We start from the raw sequence: 12,252 nt of genomic DNA on the forward strand, positions 1-12,252 counted from the left end.
TTTCAAGGGAATACCTGTGTCATATAATTAACTCCAATATTGACAGTTTGAACACTGCATTGTAAATCTTATAATTCAGCGCTCTGTCACATTTGTATGCCATCATGCTCTGCACGTGTATAATGGGCCGGTGGCCTCATAACCTAAATAAAAGCATCACCTACACCTACACCTTCACCTTCACCTACACCTACACCTACACCTACACCTACACCTTCACCTACACCTACACCTTCACCTACACCTACACCTTCACCTACACCTACACCTACACCTTCACCTTCACCTACACCTACACCTACACCTACACCTTCACCTACACCTACACCTACACCTACACCTACACCTACACCTTCACCTTCACCTTCACCTACACCTACACCTTCACCTACACCTACACCTACACCTACACCTACACCTTCACCTACACCTACACCTTCACCTACACCTACACCTTCACCTACACCTACACCTACACCTACACCTACACCTTCACCTTCACCTACACCTACACCTACACCTACACCTACACCTACACCTTCACCTTCACCTACACCTACACCTACACCTTCACCTACACCTTCACCTTCACCTACACCTACACCTACACCTTCACCTACACCTACACCTACACCTACACCTACACCTTCACCTACACCTACACCTTCACCTACACCTTCACCTTCACCTACACCTACACCTACACCTTCACCTACACCTACACCTTCACCTACACCTTCACCTTCACCTACACCTACACCTTCACCTACACCTACACCTTCACCTACACCTACACCTTCACCTACACCTACACCTACACCTACACCTTCACCTTCACCTTCACCTACACCTACACCTACACCTACACCTTCACCTACACCTACACCTACACCTTCACCTACACCTACACCTACACCTTCACCTACACCTACACCTACACCTTCACCTACACCTACACCTTCACCTACACCTACACCTACACCTACACCTACACCTTCACCTACACCTACACCTTCACCTACACCTACACCTACACCTACACCTTCACCTACACCTACACCTACACCTACACCTTCACCTTCACCTACACCTACACCTACACCTTCACCTACACCTACACCTTCACCTACACCTACACCTTCACCTACACCTACACCTTCACCTACACCTACACCTTCACCTACACCTACACCTTCACCTTCACCTACACCTACACCTACACCTACACCTTCACCTACACCTACACCTACACCTTCACCTACACCTACACCTACACCTTCACCTACACCTACACCTTCACCTTCACCTTCACCTTCACCTACACCTACACCTACACCTACACCTTCACCTACACCTACACCTACACCTACACCTTCACCTACACCTACACCTACACCTTCACCTACACCTACACCTACACCTACACCTTCACCTTCACCTACACCTTCACCTTCACCTACACCTACACCTTCACCTACACCTTCACCTACACCTACACCTACACCTACACCTACACCTTCACCTACACCTACACCTACACCTACACCTTCACCTACACCTACACCTACACCTACACCTTCACCTACACCTACACCTTCACCTTCACCTAAACCTACAACTACACCTACACCTTCACCTTCACCTACACCTACACCTACACCTTCACCTTCACCTACACCTTCACCTACACCTACACCTTCACCTTCACCTACACCTTCACCTACACCTACACCTACACCTTCACCTACACCTACACCTTCACCTTCACCTTCACCTACACCTACACCTACACCTTCACCTTCACCTACACCTACACCTTCACCTTCACCTACACCTACACCTACACCTTCACCTTCACCTACACCTACACCTACACCTTCACCTACACCTACACCTTCACCTACACCTACACCTTCACCTACACCTACACCTACACCTACACCTACACCTTCACCTTCACCTACACCTACACCTTCACCTACACCTACACCTACACCTTCACCTACACCTACACCTTCACCTACACCTACACCTACACCTACACCTTCACCTACACCTACACCTTCACCTTCACCTACACCTACACCTTCACCTTCACCTACACCTACACCTTCACCTTCACCTTCACCTACACCTTCACCTTCACCTACACCTACACCTACACCTTCACCTACACCTACACCTTCACCTTCACCTACACCTACACCTACACCTTCACCTACACCTACACCTTCACCTACACCTACACCTTCACCTTCACCTACACCTTCACCTACACCTACACCTACACCTACACCTTCACCTTCACCTACACCTACACCTACACCTTCACCTACACCTACACCTACACCTTCACCTACACCTACACCTACACCTACACCTTCACCTACACCTTCACCTACACCTACACCTACACCTTCACCTACACCTACACCTACACCTACACCTACACCTACACCTTCACCTACACCTACACCTACACCTTCACCTACACCTACACCTACACCTTCACCTTCACCTACACCTACACCTACACCTTCACCTTCACCTACACCTACACCTACACCTTCACCTTCACCTACACCTACACCTACACCTTCACCTACACCTACACCTACACCTACACCTACACCTTCACCTACACCTACACCTACACCTTCACCTACACCTTCACCTACACCTACACCTACACCTTCACCTTCACCTACACCTACACCTTCACCTACACCTTCACCTACACCTTCACCTACACCTACACCTTCACCTTCACCTTCACCTACACCTTCACCTACACCTTCACCTTCACCTACACCTTCACCTTCACCTACACCTACACCTACACCTACACCTTCACCTACACCTTCACCTTCACCTACACCTACACCTTCACCTTCACCTACACCTACACCTACACCTACACCTACACCTTCACCTACACCTTCACCTACACCTTCACCTACACCTACACCTTCACCTACACCTTCACCTTCACCTACACCTTCACCTTCACCTACACCTACACCTTCACCTACACCTTCACCTACACCTTCACCTACACCTACACCTTCACCTTCACCTTCACCTACACCTACACCTACACCTTCACCTTCACCTACACCTACACCTACACCTACACCTTCACCTTCACCGAAACGTTGCCACTTATTGTAATAAAGACGTTGTTTGTCCATATATCTTATCCTTACCTAGTACTCCAACTTCTAAATGCCTCTCAAAGAAGTTATTTACTGATTGCTATCATGTAGCTGGAATATGTTTGAGGCATTAAACAACATGCACACACTCACACACACGCACACATGCACTTTGAGATTAACAGGTGTCAATTTTGTATTGATCACTGTCAAATTTGTATATTTTGGCACTTTTGTAGATATGTCAGAAAGACAAAGTACCTATATCACTACTGTGATTTTACAGAAAACATTTGTTGTGTGCACACTGCTGTTTATACTGCTCTTTATGTCTTAGATATTGAATATAATTATTTTATATGTAGATAAAGAGCAGAAATGACATTGGGGATTTCAGAGGGGAGTTTTTTTTTAATTTGACATATATATTAAAAACATTATTATTAATATTTGTGTGAATAAAAGATTTTTGTATACAAATAAACAACAGTCAAAAGCAAACATGGGAAGTTGTCATTAAAATTTATAGTATAAAATTAGTTTTGATTTCTCCACTGTTTGTGGCACCTGAGCTGAAATACTGAGATTGTGGTTATAGAGATTGATGTGGGATGGTGTGGCTGAACACATACATTGTGTGGAGGGGAGATTGATGTTGATGGGCGTGGCCAAAGGTGCTGAACACACACATTGTGTGGAGGGGAGATTGATGTTGGAGGGCGTGGCCAAAAGGGCTGAACACACACATTGTGTGGAGGGGAGATTGATGTTGGAGGGCGTGGCCAAAAGGGCTGAACACACACATTGTGTGGAGGGGAGATTGATGTTGGAGGGCGTGGCTGAACACACACATTGTGTGGAGGAGAGATTGATGTTGGAGGGCGTGGCCAAAAGGGCTGAACACACACATTGTGTGGAGGAGAGATTGATGTTGGAGGGCGTGGCCAAAAGGGCTGAACACACACATTGTGTGGAGGGGAGATTGATGTTGGAGGGCGTGGCCAAAATGGCTGAACACACACATTGTGTGGAGGGGAGATTGATGTTGGAGGGCGTGGCTGAACACACACATTGTGTGGAGGGGAGATTGATGTTGGAGGGCCTGGCCAAAAGGGCTGAACACACACATTGTGTGGAGGGGAGATTGATGTTGGAGGGCGTGGCTGAACACATACATTGTGTGGAGGAGAGATTGATGTTGGAGGGCCTGGCCAAAAGGGCTGAACAAACACATTGTGTGGAGGAGAGATTGATGTTGGAGGGCGTGGCTGAACACACACATTGTGTGGAGGAGAGATTGATGTTGGAGGGCGTGGCCAAAAGGGCTGAACACACACATTGTGTGGAGGAGAGATTGATGTTGGAGGGCGTGGCTGAACACACACATTGTGTGGAGGGGAGATTGATGTTGGAGGGCGTTGCCAAAAGGGCTGAACACACACATTGTGTGGAGGGGAGATTGATGTTGGAGGGCGTTGCCAAAAGGGCTGAACACACACATTGTGTGGAGGGGAGATTGATGTTGGAGGGCGTGGCTGAACACATACATTGTGTGGAGGGGAGATTGATGTTGGAGGGCCTGGCCAAAAGGGCTGAACACATACATTGTGTGGAGGGGAGATTGATGTTGATTGGCGTGGCCAAAGGTGCTGGACACGTTCTCTGTGTTTAGGATGTTGGAGGGTGTGGCCAAAAGAGCTGAACACACACATTGTGTGGAGGGGAGATTGATGTTGGAGGGCGTGGCTGAACACATACATTGTGTGGAGGGGAGATTGATGTTGGAGGGCGTGGCTGAACACACATTGTGTGGAGGGGAGATTGATGTTGGAGGGCGTGGCCAAAAGGGCTGAACACATACATTGTGTGGAGGGGAGATTGATGTTGATGGGCGTGGCCAAAGGGCTGAACACGTTCTCTGTGTTTAGGATGTTGGATGGCGTGGCCAAAAGAGCTGAACACACACATTGTGTGGAGGGGAGATTGATGTTGGAGGGCGTGGCTGAACACACACATTGTGTGGAGGAGAGATTGATGTTGGAGGGCCTGGCCAAAAGGGCTGAACACACACATTGTGTGGAGGAGAGATTGATGTTGGAGGGCGTGGCCAAAAGGGCTGAACACACACATTGTGTGGAGGGGAGATTGATGTTGGAGGGCGTGGCCAAAAGGGCTGAACACACACATTGTGTGGAGGGGAGATTGATGTTGGAGGGCGTGGCCAAAATGGCTGAACACACACATTGTGTGGAGGGGAGATTGATGTTGGAGGGCGTGGCTGAACACACACATTGTGTGGAGGAGAGATTGATGTTGGAGGGCCTGGCCAAAAGGGCTGAACACACACATTGTGTGGAGGGGAGATTGATGTGGGAGGGCGTGGCTGAACACACACATTGTGTGGAGGAGAGATTGATGTTGGAGGGCCTGGCCAAAAGGGCTGAACACACACATTGTGTGGAGGAGAGATTGATGTTGGAGGGCGTGGCTGAACACACACATTGTGTGGAGGAGAGATTGATGTTGGAGGGCGTGGCCAAAAGGGCTGAACACACACATTGTGTGGAGGAGAGATTGATGTTGGAGGGCGTGGCTGAACACACACATTGTGTGGAGGGGAGATTGATGTTGGAGGGCGTGGCCAAAAGGGCTGAACACACACATTGTGTGGAGGGGAGATTGATGTTGGAGGGCGTGGCTGAACACATACATTGTGTGGAGGGGAGATTGATGTTGGAGGGCGTGGCCAAAAGGGCTGAACACATACATTGTGTGGAGGGGAGATTGATGTTGATTGGCGTGGCCAAAGGTGCTGGACACGTTCTCTGTGTTTAGGATGTTGGAGGGTGTGGCCAAAAGAGCTGAACACACACATTGTGTGGAGGGGAGATTGATGTTGGAGGGCGTGGCTGAACACACACATTGTGTGGAGGGGAGATTGATGTTGGAGGGCGTGGCTGAACACATACATTGTGTGGAGGGGAGATTGATGTTGGAGGGCGTGGCCAAATGGGCTGAACACATATATTGTGTGGAGGGAAGATTGATGTTGGAGGGCGTGGCCAAATGGGCTGAACACATATATTGTGTGGAGGGGAGATTGATGAGGGCGTGGCCAAAAGGGTTGAACACATGCATTGTGTGGAGGGAAACTTTTAGGAAAAGAATGTCAAGGCATCAGGTCGACCACCATGGATTGCAATATGGGAAGCACATCTGTCATTTTCTACGAACCCGTTTATCACAATTTTGTATACTCATTCACCTACTCGAGCACAGCCAGTCACTCCTTGAACCGCTGACCGGGAAAAGCGCTGCAATTTGCCGTGAATCCCAATGAGAAGCTAGAATCCTACGATCGTGATTTAAAACCCCGGTTCTCCCTGTTCAGCACCACACCCGTGTTTGTGGGTTTCACCATAATGATGCCCACCACTTGAGACAATAATCTGAACAATAACAATAACATAACAATAACGGAGTGAGTGAGTATGGTTTTACGCCGCTTTTAGCACTCCCCGGCCGCGTCATACCAAAAGACGTTAAAAGATGGTACTTGTTGTTACCCTGTCTGGCGCTCAGCATTAAGGGGCTAAAACAAGGACTGGTCGGCTCGGAGTCAGTACACTGTGTCTGAGTGGGGTATTCATGTTAAACTGCGGCATGGTATCTCAGTGAGCTAGCACTATAAATCCGCATCAGTCCGGACTAGTACAAGCAGCCACACAAACACACACACGTACATGCACGTCGCTTTATAAGTGCAATAATCTTGGACGCGACTTTAAACCCCATTTCACCTCACCTCACCTCACTTGTACGGTGGCGTTAAACCGAACTCTTTCACTCACTTACGTAATCAGTCAGTGTGTGTACCTTCACAAAGATTTTGAAAATACTGTTTGTTTGTTCAGCAATATTCCATCTATATGACGGCGGTCTGTTAAAAACCGAGTCTGTACCAGACAATCCAGTGATTGATATCATGAGCATCGATCTACGCAATTGGGATCGATGACATGCATCAACCAAGCCTGACCACCCGATCCCGTTAGTCGCCTCTTACGACAAGCATGGTGGCCTTTTACGTCAAGCGTGAGTTGGTGAAGATGTATTCTAACCCGGATCTTCACAGTTGGTGAAGATGTATTCTAACCCGGATCTTCACGGGTCTTAAAAATACTGACGAAATCCCCAATTTGAGCCAACCGAGGTGCAACCAGATGATCCTTCTATGTGTGAGTCACAGCACTTGCGGATCCAGTTGGTGTGCCCCTACCCGCACCCCACCGGCACCTTCTTCTTTTCAAAAACCTTGTATGTTCATTACGCCCTCGGCAAGATCACTTCGTGACTTCGGTACATATGCACCCCTTCCCCCTGTTTTCAAATCCTGCATCCGCCTCTGTCGGACGGTTTCAAAAACGGCCTTTCATTATAATTAAGTGAGTGAGTGAGTGAGTGAGTGAGTGAGTATGGTTTTACGCCGCTTTTAGCAATATTCCAGCAATATCACGGCGGGGGACACAAGAAATGGGCTTCACACATTGTACCCATTTCAGGAATCGAACCCGGGTCTTCGGCGTGACGAGCGAACGCTTTAACCACCAGGCTACCCGACCGCCCCCATTATAATTAAGAATTTATAAGATGACAAAGAAGGATAGACTGTTTAAAAATAAAATAATCTTCGATTATGAACAGGGCACAAAATGTGAAGATCCTTCACCTACCTTACAGAACTCTCCATAGGGGTTCCAGGTTAAAATAGGTGCCTAGTTACCATGTTTGTGGTAGCAGCCGACTAAAGAGATCGGGGATCAGACTCGGTGACTTTTTTGATTGCGTGTCATCCTATCCCAACAACGTGGGACGTTGCTCATAATATCAATCACTGGTTCGTCTGGTCCAGACTCGATTATTTACACGCTGACATTCTATGAGTGAGTGAGTGACTGAGTATGGTTTTACGCCGCTTTTAGCAATATTCTAGCAATATCACGGCGGGGGACACCAGCAATGAGCTTCATACATCGTACCCATGTAGGGAATCGAACCCGGGTCTTCGGCGTGACGAGCGAACGCTTTCCCCACTGGGCTACCCCACCGCCCCTCGACATCCTATGACCGGGATATTGCTGAGTGGGGTGTTAAACAGAGAAACAAAGAAACAAACAAACAAATCCTGCCACTCACCTACGGCTTAGAAGAACAACATCTATCTAATCTAACATCAATCTGACATTATTGACATAAATATCGGTTTATGAGATATTATATATACTGAACAAAAGAAGGAAGGGATCATAAATATATTTTTTAATATCTCTATGAAACTGTGTGCTCAGTTTTCACTACAAATATTATTCCAAAAAATATTCATGATCCCAAAAAAGTTCAGTATATATCGAAAAGTTGTGGAATCCCCCAATTCTACTAAAAGCAGTTTGTTGTAGTCTTGATAATTAGTTTTGTGGTATAAGACAACACGATCCACCTGCACAAAACGATCTTAGCGCTAAGACTATCATAAGCCTATGTTAAAATATGGGAGTTACAATCATCTTAGCGCTTTGGGGAGTTTGTATTGTTGGTGAAGGACAATGGGCACCATAGGGAGGTAGATCTACATGACAACCGGGCGGTGTAGTAGCCGAGTGGTTAAAGCTTTCCATTTCGCTCGTCAAGCTTAAGACTCGGGTTCGATTCCCCACATTGGTAAATTGAGTGAAGCCAATTTCTTGTGTCCTCATCGTGATACAGCAGAAATATTGCTAGTTTAACTGGTTTAAAACTCAACTCACCAACTCACTCACTCACTCGCTCGCTCACCATGTGACAATTACATTGCTACCCTCCCCATCGTCCTGCTCCTCCCCATATTCAACCCCTCCCCATATTCCATCCCACCTCCCCTCCGCAACTTCCATCCCTCCCCATCTTCTTGCTCCTCCCCATCTTCCATCCCACCCCTCCCTCATCAACTTCCACCCTCCCTCCTATCTTCCACCCCACCCCTCCCCATCTTCCACCCCTCCCTCCCCAACTTCCCCCTCCCCCTCCCAAACTTCCACCCAATCTTCCACCGTACCCCATCCCTCCCCAACTTCCACCCCATCCCTCCCCATCTTCCTGCTCCTCCCCATCTTCCATCCCGCCCCTCCCTCATCAACTTCCACCCTCCCTCCTATCTTCCACCCCACCCCTCCCTCCCCAACTTCCCCCTCCCCCTCCCAAACTTCCACCCAATCTTCCACCGTACCCCATCCCTCCCCAACTTCCACCCCATCCCTCCCCATCTTCCGTCCCACCCTCTATCTTCCACTCCATCCCATTTTCCACCCCATCCCTCCCCAACTTTCACCCCACCCCACCCAATCTTCCACCCAACCCCATCCCATTTTCCACCCCACCCCTCCCCATCTTCCACCCCACCCTCTATCTTCCACCCCACCCCTCCCTCCGCAACTTCCATCCCTCCCCATCTTCCTGCTCCTTCCCATCTTCCACCCCACCCTCCCCATCTTCCACCCCACCCTCCCTCCTATCTCCCTTCCCACCCCCTCCCAATCTTCCACCCCACTTCCAACCCTTCCTCCTCCTCCGGCCCTCTCCCCTGAACCCTTCGCACCCGCATCCCGCCCACATAACGCTCCATCCGCCTCCGTCCAAGCACCTCGTCACATCAGTGGCCAGCACACCACTTTAAACCCAGGTGGATGGGGCCCTAACAGACGCTGGGGTACGTTCACGCCCACGATATACCAAGATGTCATTAGAAAACAATGATACAATGATACATCCGGGGTGACGCTGCAGTTGGCGACGAAACGATCCCTGTCATGTCTCGGTGATTAAAGGAAATCACGACATTACCTCGTCATGTTTCGTCTTTGGTGTAATAACCTCTTCCTTAGAAACTGACAAGTCACCCGGATTCGATTTTGTTCACGGATAAAATAGTTTCTATTTAACGGAAAACTAATAAAAAGTTGCACTGTCATGATCCCTTGTCGTCAGTGACGACTGACAACTGATGTCAGTCCAAGTGTGTCCAACCTACGCGTGATTTAGGGTTATTTAATTTTTAAGATGACATTGCAAGCATTTTTGATCGATTAACAGGATATATTCATATAACAGTCCCCATTTCATGCTAGTGAAATATGTCACAGGTGCCCGGATGCAGGGTACTGTAGGATATTTATCTGAATGATATCCGCCTATGGTGTTATACAAGATGAATACTAGTATTGATAGTGTTCATTCAGCAAAGCGGGGCACGGGTGGCCCAGTCGTTTAAGGCGCCGCGATTCGCTGTGTAGAGTTGCGTCCCTTGGGCACGTCAGAAACCTATGATTGTGGGTTCGAATCCTGGTTCGCCCCGATTTTGTTTCTAGGTTTGTCAGCACCATACCCGTGCTCTTGGGTTTCACCGAAGTGGTAAACGTCTGAGACCTGCATCACTTCGGGCTTTCCTCCCACATTAAGCTGACACGCCGTGATATAACTGGAATACTGTTAAAAGCGGCGTTGAACCCAACTCACTCACTCATTCAGCAAATTTAACAAGACAGTACCGTCTAAGTTCAAATGTTTATTGCATGAGAGGCCATAGGCTGAAATACATGCAGTGGATATAATACAGTACAGGATAATTTGACAAATATAATCACATGTTTAATTTCTGTACAATTCTGGTCTTGAAGGCATATTCGAAATACAACATAAAAAAATTTAAATCTTGATAATTTGAGGTTGTTATTAGGCGAATAAATTGTTGGACTGACGGTCGAATTACATATTTATTTGGTATGTATTGCTTTCGAATATCTTTTAGGGATGGACATTTGAAGGTGAAATGATATCTTCGATATTGTTTAGATTACAATATGTCCATAATCTTTCAGATTGGGAATTTTGTGGTTTTCTCCCTGTATCAATATCAAACCAGGACACTCGTCCGGGTTAACGAATCTCCGGGTCAACGAGTCATGGCCTCCATCTTAAATACGTCAAAGATCAACTTTAAACCTAACATATTTCGGGTTAGTGATGAAATACGTTGTCCCAGACGACAGTGACGTTAAATCCGAGTTCATTGATAGCTATGGTGCGTTTAATTAAATGTTATTTTTGTTTGTTTGTTTGTTTGTTTGTTCGTTGTTTAACGCCGCACTCAGCAATATTCCAGCTATATGATGGCGGTCTGTAAATAATCGAGTCTTGACCAGACAATCCAGTGATTGGCATCATGAGCATCGACCCACGCAATTGACCCCCCTGTCCCGTTAGTCGCCTCTTACGACAAGCATAGTCCCTTTTATGGCAAGCATGGGTTGCTGAAGACCTATTCTACCCGAATGTTATTTTTAACACTTTCTGAAACTTCCAGTTTGATTGGCATTCTAATAGTTGTTGAGTAAATAGGAAAACGTACAACTGCATGGATAATAACAACTGATTTTGTTTTGCATTTAGCGACGTTTCGATGTGGATTCTTACACCTTTGTCTAGCTTGGAAACCAATAAACCAGAAGTTGAAGTCCATAAAGTCGTACGTTATCTTATTATCTTAAACGTTTGTTCAAGTGAGTGAGTGAGTGGGTATGGTTTTACGCCGCTTTTAGCAATATTCCAGCAAACTCACGGCGGGGGACACCAGAAATGGGCTTCACACATTGTACCCATGTCGGGAATCGAACCCGGGTCTTCGGCGTGACGAGCGAACGCTTTAACCACTAGGCTATCCGACCGCCCCGTTTGTTCAAGTACATGTGTGCCTGGTCTAGCTCTATACGTATTTCAGCTGTGTTCACGATTCATGAATATGACCTTATATCTGCTTTGATAACTTTGAGAGAAAGAGATTATTTCATGTCATTTTGATTTACGAAACGAATCAGACATTTTTATTTCCCGAACAAGGTTGATTGCCCTAAGGATTATTATTAATATTAATAATTTGTTTCGTTATTTGTTTCGTATAGATTCTGAAACGCAGCATCACGCCTCCTACTAGTGATGCACGCACGCACGCACGCACGCATTCACGCACGCGCGCACTCACGAACGCAATATAAGAAGGAGATAAATT

The sequence above is a fragment of the Haliotis rufescens genome, unplaced genomic scaffold (genome assembly GCF_023055435.1).
Source record: "Haliotis rufescens isolate VD_foot unplaced genomic scaffold, xgHalRufe1.0.p SCAF_37, whole genome shotgun sequence".
Taxonomy (NCBI): Eukaryota; Metazoa; Mollusca; class Gastropoda; order Lepetellida; family Haliotidae; genus Haliotis; species Haliotis rufescens.